Below are 15,562 nucleotides of genomic sequence, written 5' to 3' on the forward strand. Positions count from 1 at the left end.
CCCAAGGCAATTCATCCCAGCAGGGAGGAAAAGGGGAACCCTGTATCCTCTGACTGACCTCACAGCACAGGCAGGACCGGGAGCCCTCCACTGGACTTTGCACAAAGGGATACCCAGGGTGCTGCATTGCAAGAAATCCCAAAGAGAAATGCCTCCAAAACCTGACAGAGAAAGGTTTCAAGTCACTCCAGAACACAGACGGCTGTTCATGCCTTCTCAGGCCACACCAACCCTGTCCCATCCACCTGAGCTGTGCAGGTGAGCTGTGCAAAGGCTCCCCTTCCTCCCAGGCAATTGCTGTCTGAAGCCACAGATGTCCGCCCTGGGCAGCACCTGTAAACAATGTGGGAAAGGCAAAATGAGAATGTTTTCTGTCAGAAAATGAATAATAATAATGATAATAATAATAATAATCAGAACTCCTGACAAATTTAGTAACATCACTTTCATATGATAAATACTGGCCATGCCCATCCTTCCGGCCCATGTGAAAACAGGAAGGAGAACTACAGGAAAAGCAGAGTCCCTTCTTTGGATGTCTAAAGACTCTTCTGCACTTTATGCTCTTTGTGCTCTTTAAATGAATGGATTGCTGCTAAAAGAACCTCAGGCCCGTATTTTCTCAGCCACAGGCAGGACAAGGTGACTTGAAGCTGGAGAGCAGGGAGATGCAGGACCTTGGCAAGCGAGGGATAAGAGCAGGGGAAGCAGGGGAGGTGTCGGGGGAGAGCTGGACACTTGAAGGAACAGGTATTTTCTTGTTTACATTCATCAGTGCTGGGAACTTGGAAAACACGTGGTGCTGCATGCATCGAGGACACAATGCCCATGCTGTGGTTGTCTTCCCTTTACTCATAAGCCTTGGCTTCACCCCCTTTCCAGGGTGTCAGATCTTCCCCCTGGTCTCTCTGACCTGCCTCGGCTAGCTCAGGGTCAGAGAGATGGGGGATTTTTTATCTGACATGGACAAAGGTAAAAGATGAGAGGAGGCTCTCTTTCCTGGGATGATCCAAGTTTATTGTCCTGAAGGGTTCCAGGGAGAAGAGAGATAGCATGGGAAACACGGGGTATTTTCAATCCCAACTCAGGGGCGGAGGAATCCCGTATCACAGCCACTCAGGGCTGGCCAGGGGAAAGGGAGGGGTTAAGGGAAGGGGACAACCACGATACAAACCGAGAGTGAAACAGAACGAACCATCCTCAGTGCAACACAAAAACATAAATGTGCATTAAAACACCAGGGGAGCAGAGAATTCCTCCAGGCTAAAGGTGAGTCTGGTCCCACTCCAGGGATGCATCCAGTAAAGGAGGGGAGTTGTTTATGGGAACTGACCACAAAAATCAAACCCAACAAACACTGAAAGGGACTCTGTCGAGCTGCACCACCGAGGGCTGGCAGCAGGCAGAGGCACGAGGTGCACGCATGACCGAGAAGTACCACTTCACTTGGTTTTTCTGCTTATGTGGATTTCAGTTCTGCTTCACTTCACAGCTGCTATTCTGTCAAGGTCACTTCCATTTTCACAAGCCTGTGTCACGTGTGGTCAAGGCTGGAAATCCTCCCTTAGGATTTCCATGTCTCATCTGGATTTGCCAGGAAGCACGTGCACACAGAGATGCCCGTTTCCGTGACAGGTCACTCAGAAATCATGTAAGCCAGCAACTTGCTCCTCACTGGATCACTTGGAAATACATAAAAGAGCCAGAAGAAAAATAACCAATCAACAACCCACATTTGTTGACATAGCTTAGTGCAGCTTCATCCTAATATTCTGCCCAGTGATGGAGAGAAAGAAGGAGGAAAGCTGTTCTCCCACTTCTCCCAGTTCTGCACCAAGCAGTTGGAAACAGCCAGCACTGCCCTCACCTGCAGCTGTGGCAGCTTCCCTCCTTCCTTCAGCCTCGCCCTGACTTCTGAGGGGCCAGAGGCACCACACCACCCAAAAGCATCAGCGCTCACACCCAGTGCCAGTACGGATGTCTTCATGGTCCATCTTTGGCCAAACAAACCTCGGGCATGGTTTTGCTTTCCTGACAGACTTGGGCAATCTCATTCCCATTTATCAAGGCAATGCACCCCCCCCCCCCCCCCGCGTATGGCTCTGGAGTAAGAGCCCCTCTGGAACAAGAACTCGAGAGAAGACTGCAGGGAAGAATCCAAGAGCAAAATGAAATCCCACATATGCAATGCAGGCCGGCTTCTGGCAGGTTCCTTGTGGCTTTTGGGGCACAAGAAAAGCCTTTAGACCATAAAAACATATGTGAAAACCCCACACTGAGCACTTGGTTTTAAAGCTGTTATTGCACTTCATGTTACAGATAATAGAATTGCTTTGGGATTTGGCATTTCCTGCACCCACGCAAACACATTAAAATAATTAAGTGCTGAGTCCTGAAGCTCAGTTCTTCCAATCTTATTTTGGTGGTGTCACTTGACATACCAAAATCCAAAGCAATACTTCCAAAAATGAAAAGCAACTCCCTCCCCTCCCCATTCAGTTTTCCAGTGGAGGGGTCCTTTTAAGAACAAGTTAAAGAAAAGAAGAAAAGCCCAAGACCTACTATCAGCTAGTGTACCAACCCCCTGTTTTCCATAGATTCTCATTATGCCTGATGGCTTCTCTAAGAAAATCAATTTGTACATGTAAAAACCTGTCAAGTAGGGGCAGGGGTTTCTGAGCCCCCACCTCGCAGGTGAAGGATCTGAGGAAGAGTGGCACAGAGGGATCCCAAAGTGCCCAAGAGAGGTTCAAGTTCACTGCGTTTGGGCAGCATTATTTGAAACCAAAGTGCTCTGCAGCTGCCCCAAGCCTGGAGTTCACAGAAACAAAATGAGCTCCCCCTCCTGCCTCGTTTTCTGACTTCTCTCATCAAGGGACAATCACATCATGCAAAAAATAAGAGAGAAGATGCTAACACCAGTCCAGTGCCCCCCAACAGCTGGCACCAGGATTCGTTCCCTCCCCTGGCTGATGGAACTTAAACCCAGCTGTTCTGGGATTTAAGGAGCAAAGCCCAGCTTTGCCACTTGCTGTTCCACTCCTTCCCGCATCTGCACAGCACAGAGATTGCTGGGTTCCATATTACATCTCAAAGCAGCAGCCCTGGGAGTGCTGCTGGAACCCAGAACACCCCCCCCCCACCCCCCCCCATTCCCAGACACCAACCGGACTGGTCAGCCTCATACTCCTCAGGGACAAAAAAACCAAAAACCAGTAAAAAAAATGGGTATTTTACACCAAACAGGACCCATTTCAGAGGACAAATATCCCACACTGCCACCCCGAGCATGCCCAAGGCTTTGTGACAGAAAAGCAAAACTTCACATGTGAAGCACCATTTCCCTTGGAACAACACCCTCCATAAAAATTGCCACATAAAAGCCCAGGTGTTTGCAACATCCTCGGTAACACATTGCACATAAAGGATCAGGTCCCTGGGTGTCCTTGTTTGAAAGACAGGTGTTTGCTAAGGAAAGCAGAAGCTTCCCTTTGGACTGAAAAATGTGATGCTTCCTTCCTTCCGATTATAATGATTTTGAAATTAAGGGAGCTCTCAGCCAAAGATATGGGGGTAGGAATAACAGTTCTTTACTAGTATACCTAACAAGACAAACAAGAACAACAGCTATGAAATTACCCACAAACAGAACAGTAACTCAGTCCCAGTGTTTTCTGGCTGCAGGCACCTTTTCCCTGAGCTGCAGTTCCCGGTGCTGGGGGCGGGCAGGTCCTGCAGAGCCGCAGGAGGGCTGGGGGTGATGGCAGCGCTGTCCCAGGGGGAGAGAGAGATGGAGAGAGAGCCCTCTGCTCACGGTGTGGGTCCTGGTGCTCGGCAGAGTGCTGGATGGTGGTAGTTTACAGCAAGAAGACAGCAGGGCAAGGTCCGACAGCAGTGAGGATGGTTCCCGACGCTGGGATGGCGGTGATGGGAAAGAGGCGGCGATCGTCCTTCTCCTCTGAACTCCGAGGGGAGAATGGGCCGAGGCCCCGCCTTCCGCTTCCTCTTCTGGATGTTTGAATCTCGGGGGATTTCCCTCTTCTCTCCCCTCCCCCTTGCCACCAGGGCCCAGTCAACAGATATCTTAGCATGACAATGGGGAAAATTCCACAGAGGGAAAAAGGAAAGAACCAACCCCCAACAGGTGATCATCCTTATCTCTGTAGGAAGTATCTTCTGTTAATGGGCCATTGAGTCCTACTGTATAACTGATGAGATTACATCATCCTATTGGGAGATGCTCCAGCCAGGAGGACGAGCCAAGCCTTTCCTACCTAGATAAAAAACTGAGGCTTAGAACGCCAAAGGCAACCTTTTTCCACTGGATTCCAGAGGAAGAACCAGGCTTTTTTTCCACATCATTACTGGACCCTTTGGAGGAAAACTGCACCAGCACCCTGACTGACAGGGTATCAGGTTGTATTCTGACTCTGTCAGTGGTTGTATTTTTTTTTTTAATTGCATGTATTTTGTTTTTCCTTTTTCTCTTCCCTACTAAAAATTGTATTACTGACTTGAAGTCTCACTGGTTTTGCTTTTGATCCAGTACAGATGGGTTGGACTGTGAGGGTACACAGAGACCCACTGGGACATACTGGGAATGATACTGGGCAATAATGTAGCAAACTGAGGATACTGTGAGTGATACGAGGTATAGTGGGACCAACTGGGGACACAGGGAACAGCGTCTCATCCGCCACAGCCTCACAGCCCCTCATAATACAGTTCGGCACCAAAAACACCTGCAAAGTTCGGTGCCCAAAAAGCCTGGTTAGAGCCCCCCAAGCTTCCCCCAAGTGCTCCAGAACCACATGCGTTCTGCCCTGGGGACCTCAAGTCACGGCTCGGACTCAAAAGTGTCCCCCAGGTGCTTTCCCGGACCCCAAATGCTTCGTCCGAGCCACTTCCGGGACTACAGCTCCCATCATGCTCCGCAGTCCCGTTAGAGTGCTATTCCAGCCGTGACTACATCTCCCATCAGGCACCGCGACCCACAAAGAGACAATGCGGATGCGCCCTCCTGTGATGCTCCGCGGCTGTATTCAATCGTATTATGCTCGTCCCTACAATTCCCATCATCCCCCGCGCCCCAGAGAGCCCCGTTCTAGCCCCCCAGGTGCCCGCCCGGACCCCGAAGCGCTCCACATTCCCCTCCCTGACCTCCAAGTTTTCGCCCTGGACCCCCAAGAGCTCTCCCAGCCTCCGAGGTGTCCGTCAGAATCCCTCAGTGCCCTGCCCAGTGCCCACCCGGCCCACTGAAGTGTCCTACATACCCTCAAGTTCTAAATTCCCTGTGTAGACCCAAGACTGCCCCAAATGTACCCCAGAAATGTCTCCCTGGACTCCAGAGTGGCCCCTTTTACCTTGTCTGAGAAAATGATAACAAGGATTAGAGAAGGACTGAAAAAAGTCTACTTATCATACAGAAGGAGAAAGCAATAGCCAATAGTTTTCAATTAATTAATGAAGGGAATTGTGTTACTTAGAACCAATCACCAAGAATTTTTATGATTGCTAAAACCGTATAGATTTTTTAACACATAAATGAAAAATTAGGTAATAAAATATTATTTTTATTATTAAAAGAAAAACATCTTTGTAATTTTATTATTTTATTAATATATAATTATAATAATAAACATGCAGGGATTTTTTTTATGTTTTAGGATGTCAGTCCCAGGTGGGCAATGTCTGACATGGTGAGGCTGGAGGTGAGAAGCAGGTTGTCCAAATAGGGTCAACCCTGAAAGGGATCATTCTTCTCTGTGCCCAGACCTTCTAAGGTGACATTCATCATCAAGATCACCTGGGGAATGCTTCGGTCACCTCTTCTCTGAATTGAAAAATAAAAAAAAATATTCACTTGATTAAAACCAAAAATCATGAGGTGCACTTTGAACTCTCTCTCCTTAACGCTGACACTGACACTGACACTGACACTGGGGATCCAAGAGCATTGTGACTGAGGAACCTCATGGAACCAAGAGTCCATTGCTACACTGTGCAGCCTGTGGAACCAAGGGGAGCACAGTGACATTGCGGGGCCTCATGGAACATTGGAGACTATTCTGACACTCTGGGACCCACTGGAACAAGGGACTGTTACAGCTTGGCAGGGCCTCATGGAATCAAGGGCACGGCAGTGAACACTGTGGGTCTGCACAGGATGAAGGGTTCATTCTGACACCGTGGAACCCAGGATACCATTGTAACACTATGGGGCACCATGGAAACAAAGGTGCATTGTGACAGAGCAGGACCTCATGAAACCATCGAGGCCATTTTTACACATTGAGGCCTTGTGAAACCAAAGGGCCATGGTGGCACTTCAGAGCCTTGTGGAGCAAACAGGACCCTAGTGACACTGTTGGACTCAGTGGAACCAAGGGGCCATTGTGACACTTTGGGTGTCATGGAATCAATGGTCTGTTTTGACACTGCAGGCCTTAACGAATCACAGAGACTATTGTGGCACTGCAGGTGATGTCTTGGAGTGGCTACCTAGAACACAGGCTAGACAAGGTTAAGGGAATAAAGTCGGTGCTTATTAAAGGCCTTCAATAGATACACCTTGGACAGTGAAAAGCTTCCCAGAGGCTACACCCAAGGTGGATGGTGGTCATGACTTTTTCAGACAGATATAAGTTTGGTCTGTTTGCATATAAGGGGTTAATCCTCCAATTACAGCTTCCGCTAATGAAGTCATATTCCCTCAGTTTGCTCCCCCCTCCCAATTCACTTTTGTTTATTGTATTTGGAGCCTGAGGCTGTAGGGTGTCCTTGAGTTTCAGAGGAATCTTTTTGTCTGACCAAAATGTGAAGATAGTTAACTAATACTTTCTATGGAGTTTAGAGTTATGCATTGATGCATAACAGGATTTCAAAAATATAAAGGCTAAAATCTTATGCCATGACAGGCCTCACTGAACCAAGGGGCCACTGTGACACTTTGTGGCCCCATGGAACCAAGGAGTCCATTGTGACGCTACAAGGCCTCATGGAAGCAAGGAACCATTGTGACACTCTGGGGTCTTGTTGTGCTAAGGGGTGATTGTGTCACTGTGTGACACCATTGAATTAAGGAGTCCATGGTGACACTGCAGGGCCCCATGGAACTAAGGATTCATGGAACAGTGCGGACCCCATGGAACCAAAGATCCACTGTGACACAGCAGGGCCTCATGGAATTCTGGAGACCATGATGACACTTTGAGGCCACGTTGAATCAAGGGGCTCTGCAGGGCCTCGTGGAACCAAGGAGACCATTCTGCCATTGTGAGTCCCCACAGAACCAAGGGTCCATTGTGACACTGCATCACCAAGGAGACCCCTGTGACACTGCAAGGCCTCATGGGAACAAGGGACCTTGCAGTCCCTTGTATATCTGCAGAGGGATTTGTCTCCTCTACAACGCATGTGGGGGAGACACCTGGCTGAGGGCTCCACATCCTCCTGCCTTAATTTTCTTTGCATTTCTCATTGTTCTTTCAAAATACCCAAACCCAGGGTAAAGATGTTGAGCTAAGACAACGATGGCAACATGGGGGGGTCTTCCAGGGGATGTGGGGGGTGCTGGGTTCAAGAGGGTTGAGGGTTCCTGGGAGGGATTTGGGGGTCGCTCAGGGTCTTGGATATTCTAGGTTGAGCAGTTCTAATTGCTTTGGGAAACTCTGGCAGAGGTTCTGGGGCAGTTGATCAAGGATCCCCTGCCCAGGAACTGTCCACGTATCCCCTGTACCAGTTTTGGGTTTCTCCTGTCCTGGATCCCCCTCTCCTCGCTGTCATTCTCCTTGCCCCCTGCTCATTCTCATGTTACCTCGCTCTTGGTCCCACCCTGCTCCCATCCCAGTCTGGATCCCATTCTTGGTCTCATTCCCTGTCCCGTATTCTCTGTCTGGTTGTCGTTCTCATAATCCCGGTCCCATATTCCCTGTCCTGTTCCCGTTCTCATATTCCCAGTCCTCATGCTGGTCCCGCATTTCCATTTCCGTATCTCCTGTCCCATTTCCGTATTTCCATTCCCAGCCCTATTTCTAATCCCGGTCCCATCTTTCTAATCCCTATCCCATATTCTCTCTCCAGTTGCTGTATCTGTATTCCTTGTCCTGTTGCCACATTTCCATTCCCAGTTCGTGTCCTGTATTCCCCGTCCCAGTCCTGTATTCTTGTTTCTGTTCCTGGTTCCCGTTCCCATTCCCTGTCCCCATTCCCTGTTCCCTCTCACCAGGCCCCGCCGCCATCGCTCCGGCCCCCCCCGCGGCCCACACGTGACCAGGGAGAACCCCGCGCTGCTTCCGCCCACCAATCACAGCGCGCGATCGCTCCTGGATTTACATAACCACGCTTTCGGTCCTGACCCCGCCCACCGCCGGCTGAAGCCGCGTCCGGGCGCTGTTTATTCCCAGTTCCCTCCCAGTGCTCCCAGTAAGAGCGGTCCTAGCACGGAAAGCGCTCCCAATTCCTTCCGGGTTCTCTCAGGATCGCTTCGAGTGCTCCCAGTATTGGTTCCAGCACTGTGCAGGGCGCGGCCACTTTGGAACCCCCCAGGGCAGAGCACGGCTGCTTTTCAGTGTCGGCACCGACCTGGGCCGGGCTGGGAGCGGAGGAGGGGGAGGAAGGAAAGAGGAGCGGGAAGAACAAGAAGGGGAAAGTCAGGAACATGAGGAAGAGGAGCTGCAAGAGAAAGAGCAGCAGCAGAACCACGCGGCTCCCCCGCCCGCCCGCTCAGGCTGCAGTTCCCCCAACTCTGGCAGCATCGCCCTGCCCCCCCGGAACCCACAGGTGAGCGGGAAGGGGGACCTCGCCCCAAAACCAGCGGGGGCGTCTCTGGAAGGTTTTCTTTTTGAGGGGCCAGGGTACGTTTGGATCTTGAAGGACCCCGAAGCTCAGCCGGAAATGCCCCGGGAGGGATCTTGGCAGGTCCCGCGTGGTGATCACCCAGTACTGGTGGGCAGAGGGCCAGTATGGGGTTTGGGGATCCCCAGGAGAGCCGTGGGGGAATGCGGGAGCCCCGGAGAGGGGAGAGCGCAGAGGGGCATTCCCAGAGCCAGGGAACCCCCGGCAGCCTGGAGGAGTGCAAGAGGTTGGTGATGAGCAGCCCCAGGCTGAGGTTGAAAGGGGTGATGACATCTCCAGCTACCCTTGGCCTGCAGGAACATCAAAACCAATGTGCTCAGCCCTTGTTTTTCCCCAAAACCAGGATTTCCCATTCCCAAATCATGGTCAGATGGAGGAGGAGGCCGTGAGGAAGATGGCCCAGAAGCCCCATGCAGGTGAGGGGGAAGTCCCTGCCCCCTTCCCCCTCTGTCCTGCTCCATCTCCCAGCCCAGCACGGCCCCCGGCTGCAGGACAACCCCGCTGCCGACACCGTCCTGCCGGGGACGTGCTGGGGGGATCTCCTTCCCCTTCCCTGTGGCACGGAGGCAAAGCCCATCCTCTCCTTGTCCTTCCTCCCCCAGACAAGGAGCTGAGGATGGAGACCAGGGAGGACAAATCCCCACAGCTGAACCTTATGGAAAAGGCATTTTAAACCAGCTCCATGGTGCAGGAATCCAAGGAGGAGGAAAAGTCCCAGAGATCCCTCATGAGGGGTTACAAATGCAGATCACGGTGATCCAAAGCAGAAAGACCCACTCCGGGCCAGGGAAGTGGCCAGAGATGCTGCTGGAGCTTAGAGCTGGGAGTCCATGAGCAGCTTCATGATGGGGAGAAGCCCCACAAGTGCTCAGAATGTGGGAAGAGCTTCAGCAAGTGATCCTACCTGATCCAACACTGGAGAATCCACATGAGGGAACAGCCCTATGAGTGTGGGGAGTGTGGGAAGGGCTTCAAGACAAGCTCTGACCTGACTGCCCACCAGATGAGCCACACAAAGCAGAGGCGTGCCAATTGTGAGGAATGCAGGAAGACATTTAAGACCAGCTCCAGTCTCCTCAGGCATCAGCAGATTCAGAGGAGAGGCCCTTCCACTGACCCAACAATGGGAATGGCTTCAACCAAAACTCCACTGTCGTCACCCACCAGCGCATATATACTAGGACGAGGCCCTACGAGTGTCCCAAATGTGTGAAGTCCTGTTCCAGAAGCTCTCACTTTACCCTACACCAATGAAGGCACCACTAAGGGAAGCCCTGCAAATCAAGTGCAGGAAGAGCTTCATGTGCTGCTCCAGCTCCATCCCCTGTGGCAGGATCTGTGCTGGATGTTCCTGTGGCCCCCAGTGGGCAGAGCATTGCTGGTCCATGGTGCCCGTGATCTATGTTAGAAATACACCTGGCTGGGTGGCTCCACATCCTCCTGGCTCCCCATGGGCACCTGGACACTTCCACAGATCAACATCAGAAATCCATTGTGAAGAGCACGTTTGTCGACTTCTGACCCGAGAAAAATCTCACTCTTTGCATCTTCTGGTGGTATCAAGCAACACTGAATGGCCTTGGAGGTCTTCTCCAATAGAAATCCATCATTTTAATCCTTTCTGGCTCATGGGTATCTTCCACAGCCAAATGGGAACATATTGGGGCAAACCCCACAATTTTGGAGATGGTGGGGTGGAAACCCCTTCAAAAAAGGTTCTTCCCACCCAGCCAAGCATGTGGATGCTTTGCCAGCAGGGACACATAAATTCTTTTGTTTTGGCCTTGAAACGGTTTCTGTTCATTCCTTTGAAAGCCCTGAATCTGGGTTAAAAATAACGACAAGGAACTAAGACATGGGTGGGGCCATGGGGGGAGATGGATGAGGATGTGAGGAACATGGATGGGGACATTGCGAAGTGCTGTCCAATGCAGGTACTTCCACCACATCCCCACTATCACCACCACAGTGCACCAGCCAGATGTCATCACCCAGCAGGGCAGGAGGTGGAACTTGTTCGGCTGTTGACAAGTGGCCCGGAGGTGAGTGACAGTCACCAGGGCGTCCTAGGGACACCACGCTCAGAGGACCCCAATGGCCCAAGGTACAGCACAAGGGTCAGTGCCACCCACAGTGTCATGTGGCCCCATGCTACATGTCACCAGGGGTGTCCTGGTGACATTGTCCCCCTGCTATCTGTCCTGGTGGCATCATGTCCTTTCCCCTCTGTATGTCCAAATTCCCTACCGTATCTTCCTTTCGCCTTCCATGTGTCCCCTGCCCCCAGTGGGGCCAAAAACCATGAGGTCCTGGGCTGTCTGAGGGGACCCATCCTGTAGTGTCCCTGTGTCCCTCAGTGTGTGCCCATGTCCCTCAGGATGTCCCCATGGCTGCTTCTGGCACGGAGCATCTGCACTCACCCTGGCACAGGTAGGAAAACACTAACACCCCATGACATCCTTGTCCTCTGATTTTAGGTCCTTCTCCCCTCCATTTTCAGTCCTTTTCCCCTTTTTTGGGTTCAGTGCCCCCTATTTTGAGTCTTTTCTGTGCTTGTTTGGATTCTTTCCATCCTTTACCCCAATTTTATGCACCCTCGCCTTCACTTTGGCACATTTTTGGGTGCATCCCTCCCTTCCAACCCCCTCCGCACCTTTTAGGCGCCCCTCACTCCCCTACACCCCAACTCCCTTCCCCACAGACATCTCCCCAGCTGTGTCCCCAACTGTCCCCCTATGCCACATGGACTCAGTACTCACCATCCTGGATACCCTTGAGTCCCCGGCCTGGGACTGTGGATCTCCTCTTCCAAGAGATTCAGAGCTGGACCGGCTGCCAGGGGATGCCGATGGCACTAGCGCTCAGGGTGGGTGGCCTGGTGAGGTTGGTGGGAGGGCGTTTGGGGTCATCTTGGGACTGACCAGGGGCTTGTCCACTCTGCAGTGAGAAGCAGCCCTGGCCAAGGAGTCTGGGATGGATGGGGGCAGGAGAGATTGGACACTGGTGGACACTTGATGGACACCTGAGTCATGGATCCCAGCTGGACACTTGTCTGGATAGCTCTTGGCCCTGCAGCCCCCCAGCCTAGGCAGCTCCAAGCCCAGATAACCACCAGCCTTGATACACACCTTGGGTGTGTATCACCTAACTGGCCCACCAGCCCATCCCAGTAGCCCCAACCCCAAAACCCCCCAAAACAAACCCAATTCCAGAACATCAATTCTGGATGCTCCCTGCAGAGTGAGGGGGAAACTGAGGCATGGGATGAGGTGATGGGAGGAGACTTTGAGACCCACCCTGGAGACCCCAAAACGAGCACCCACCCCCCAAATTGTCACTGCAGCATCTCAGGCCCCCCAGCTGTCACACTGGGGCGACTCCAGGAGCCACTGCAACCCCAGACCCCTCGAGGGGTGACCTGTGGTGTCCCTCTGGTGTCACTGGCGAGTCCCCAGCAGAAGCAACATCACCTCCTCAGCAGGAGGAAGACGAGAAGGAGGTGAGGATGTGACTGAAACTCCTGCCCGTTCACATGGGGAGGTCGCCACACGAACGGGGGCCAAGCACAGGTGGAGCAGCGGAGGTACCATGGGGACTGGGGGGGGACATGGGGACAGTCCCCAAGGTCCCCTCAGGGGATGCTGTGGTGGGGGCGGGGGGGTGCAGGGTGGAGCAGCATCTTCAGGGGGATGTGGGGAGATGGAAATGGCTGGGAGTGACCCCAGAAATGTTTTCACCACCTCCTCCTGTAACATGTGGGCCGCCCCCTTCTTTGGGGTGCTGGTAACAAATTGGCAGATGGCAGTGACAAAAAGCGCAGGTGCCACCTCGGGGATTGCACAGAGAGAGGGTCCTGCAGCACGACCAAGACCCCCCTGACTGAGGGGCACCCCAGGGTGACAAAGTGGGGGGGGTCAGGGGTGTCCCCAAGGTGTGAGGGGAGCAGGTTTTATGGGGAAGTGTGGTTGGGGCGCAACAGAAATGCGTCCAGTCCTGCCGGTGTCCGGAGCACGAGGGGGACATGGCACCTGTTACCCTGTCACTGTGTCCCCCTGTCTCCCATCATCCACTGTAACCCGCTGTCCCTTTTGCTGGGCAGCAAGGGGTGGTGGCACTCCTGGATGGGTGTCCAGGTGGATCTGCACTCACCTGCTATGGACAGAGTTGTCAAACGTGATGTGGGGACACTGGGTTGCACTGTCATTGGCATTTCACTGTCATTGTCACCATCACTGTCAGTGCCACTGCCATTGTCACTGTTATTGTCACTGTCACCGTCCTTAGCACTGTCACTGTCACCATCACCATCACTGTCATAGCACTCACTGGCTGCTCCCCAGGGTCCGCAGAGGTACTGGAGAACAGCCAGGGGACAGATGGATAGATGTGGGACAGAAGGACATGAGTGAGACACCAGGAGAGACATAAGGCACACAAAAGGGACATGAGAAGATACAAGAAGGACACTCAGGGGACACTGGGACACTTGCGGACACTCACAATATCACTGAAGGTGTAGCAGTCGGGGATTTTCTGTTTTAGTAGCATTTGGATGTTGATGGCCTTGAGCTGGAACTCCATGATGACACTGATCAGCCTGAGGGGACAAAAAACACCACAAGAGGCCTCAAAATCACTAAAAAATAAAAAAAGGAAAAAATCCACCTCAAAATCCCAAAGAAACCAATGCAAAAGGGAAAACTCCGCCGCAAAAAATCCCCAAAAAAGAGAACAAATCTGCCCATAAATCCCCAAAAAACCCTGTGAGTTCCCCAAGTTCCAAAAAAAACCTGGAAAAGGAAAAATTTGACCCCCAAAATCCCCCAGAAATTAAAATTCCACCCCAAAATCCTAAAAAAAAAAAAAAAGGAAAATTTCCACCCCAAAATCTCAAAAAATCCAATGCTAATGGAAAATTCCACCTGAAATCCCCAAAAACCTCAGGAGTTCCCAAAATAACAACAACAACAACAACAAAAACCATTCTAGAAAAGGAAAAATTCTGCACCAAAATCCCCAAAAAAACATCAGGAAAGGGAAAACTTGGCCACAAAATCCCCAAAAATTACCCTGGGAAAGGGAAAATTTCATCCCATAATCCCACACAGGAATTCGGAAAAAGGGGTCGCAAATCCAACACTTGGATTTTAGGGATGGGAAACTTCCCTGGGTGGGACTTGTGGGATTTACCTGTGGAATTGGAGGGTGAAATTGCTGTCAGTGCAATCCAGCACCAGCAGCTGGGGGTCTCCAGGGTACACCCCCAGGCACTCTGTGGGCTTGGGACTGGGGTCAGGGAATGCTGAGAGCCCAGAAACCCTGGGACTTCCCAAATCCTGAATCACATATACTCCAGGACCATCCCAAACCTTGCACCTCAAACCCAAACCCCAAACCAAAACCCTACTCCCAAACCTCTTGGGACCATCCCAAATGCCTTTAGAGTATCCCAAATCTCAAATCCCAACCCTAACTCTAAAACCCAAACCCCAAGTGTCCCCACCAGTGATGATGCTGGAGGCAATGTCGAAGGTGTCATTACCAGGGTCAATGTCCCCTGTGCGGAAGAAGTTCTGTGCCTGGTGCCATCTCTGGTGACACCTGCAGTGCCAGCATAGGGGTAGTGGCCCAGGGTCTTGTTGAGGACAGCCAGGTACTGTGGGGACAGGGAAACAGTGCTGGGGATAGCACTGGGGCACCTCAGCGTCCTCAAATCACACCAGTGTCCCAAATCACCTCCATAGGCTGAGGTCCTTCATGTCCCCAGATGACCACTGTGTCCCCAACTCTTCCAACCCCTTTCGGTGTCCGCGTGCCACCTTCTTGAGGACAAAGGCATGGGGTGGGAGGTGCTGGCCTGGCACAGCCCTCGGGGTGCCCAGTCCCCCTTGTCACTCCCACACCTGTGCATGTCCCTGTGCCAGGGCTGGCATTAACGGTAGCACCGGGCCAGGCACTGGCACAGACACCAACCAAAACGGCTTGCAACCAGCAGGGCCACCCATGGGGTGGGCACGGAGCCACCCCAGCCTGGCCCCACACCTGGCCTGTCACTGCCATGCCCACCAGCATTGCCACACCATAGACTAATGTGTCCCCTGGCACTGCCGTGCTCGTGGTGGCATCTCCACGGGCATTCCAGCACCTGCAGCGGCACTTCCATGGCCATGTGTGCCTTGGTATCACCACACCCCTGGTGGCACCTCTATGACCACCTCATCCTGACACCCCTGATCACCACCCCCTGTGGATGACAGGGACACTGTGGGCACCTGCACCCTGTTCTGTCCCTTCAGTTACCCCCTTGTAGACATCTCTGCTGCCAGTGGCACAGGTGCCACCTGATGCCACCGTGTGGGACTTGTCCCAGTTATCGCTGATGGATGGACACCTGGTGCCACTGGGCAGGGATGATGTCCCCAGGGCTTGTGGCAGAGCAGGACCCACACTGGGAAGGCCACATCTGAGGCCACCAAACTGTACCCAGCAGGCAGGAGGGACACCGGTGAGAACATGGTGGTGCCGCAGGGGGGGTGGCAGGTGACATGTGGGGCACATGTGGGCACAGGAACTCATGCGTCACGGGCTGGGGCAGGTACCATGCTCCAAAATCATGTCCCCTGTCCCTGTGTCCTGTTCCGTGTCCTGTGCCATGCTCAAGGTCATGTCCTGTGTCCTATACCACACCCTGCACCCTGTGTCATGT

The 15,562-nt window shown here is 52.5% G+C and overlaps 1 long non-coding RNA gene across 1 annotated transcript; it reads left to right on the forward strand.

Annotated features, from left to right (window-relative positions):
- Nucleotides 1–8,381: 8,381 nt before the first annotated feature.
- On the forward strand, nt 8,382–10,640 carry LOC134053947 (uncharacterized). The gene is made up of 3 exons (XR_009933982.1): nt 8,382–8,781; nt 9,200–9,272; nt 9,459–10,640. It is a non-coding gene; the product is annotated as an uncharacterized LOC134053947 (long non-coding RNA).
- Nucleotides 10,641–15,562: the final 4,922 nt, after the last annotated feature.

This window comes from Cinclus cinclus, chromosome 26 (assembly GCF_963662255.1).
Source record: "Cinclus cinclus chromosome 26, bCinCin1.1, whole genome shotgun sequence".
In the NCBI taxonomy this organism is placed as follows: domain Eukaryota; kingdom Metazoa; phylum Chordata; class Aves; order Passeriformes; family Cinclidae; genus Cinclus; species Cinclus cinclus.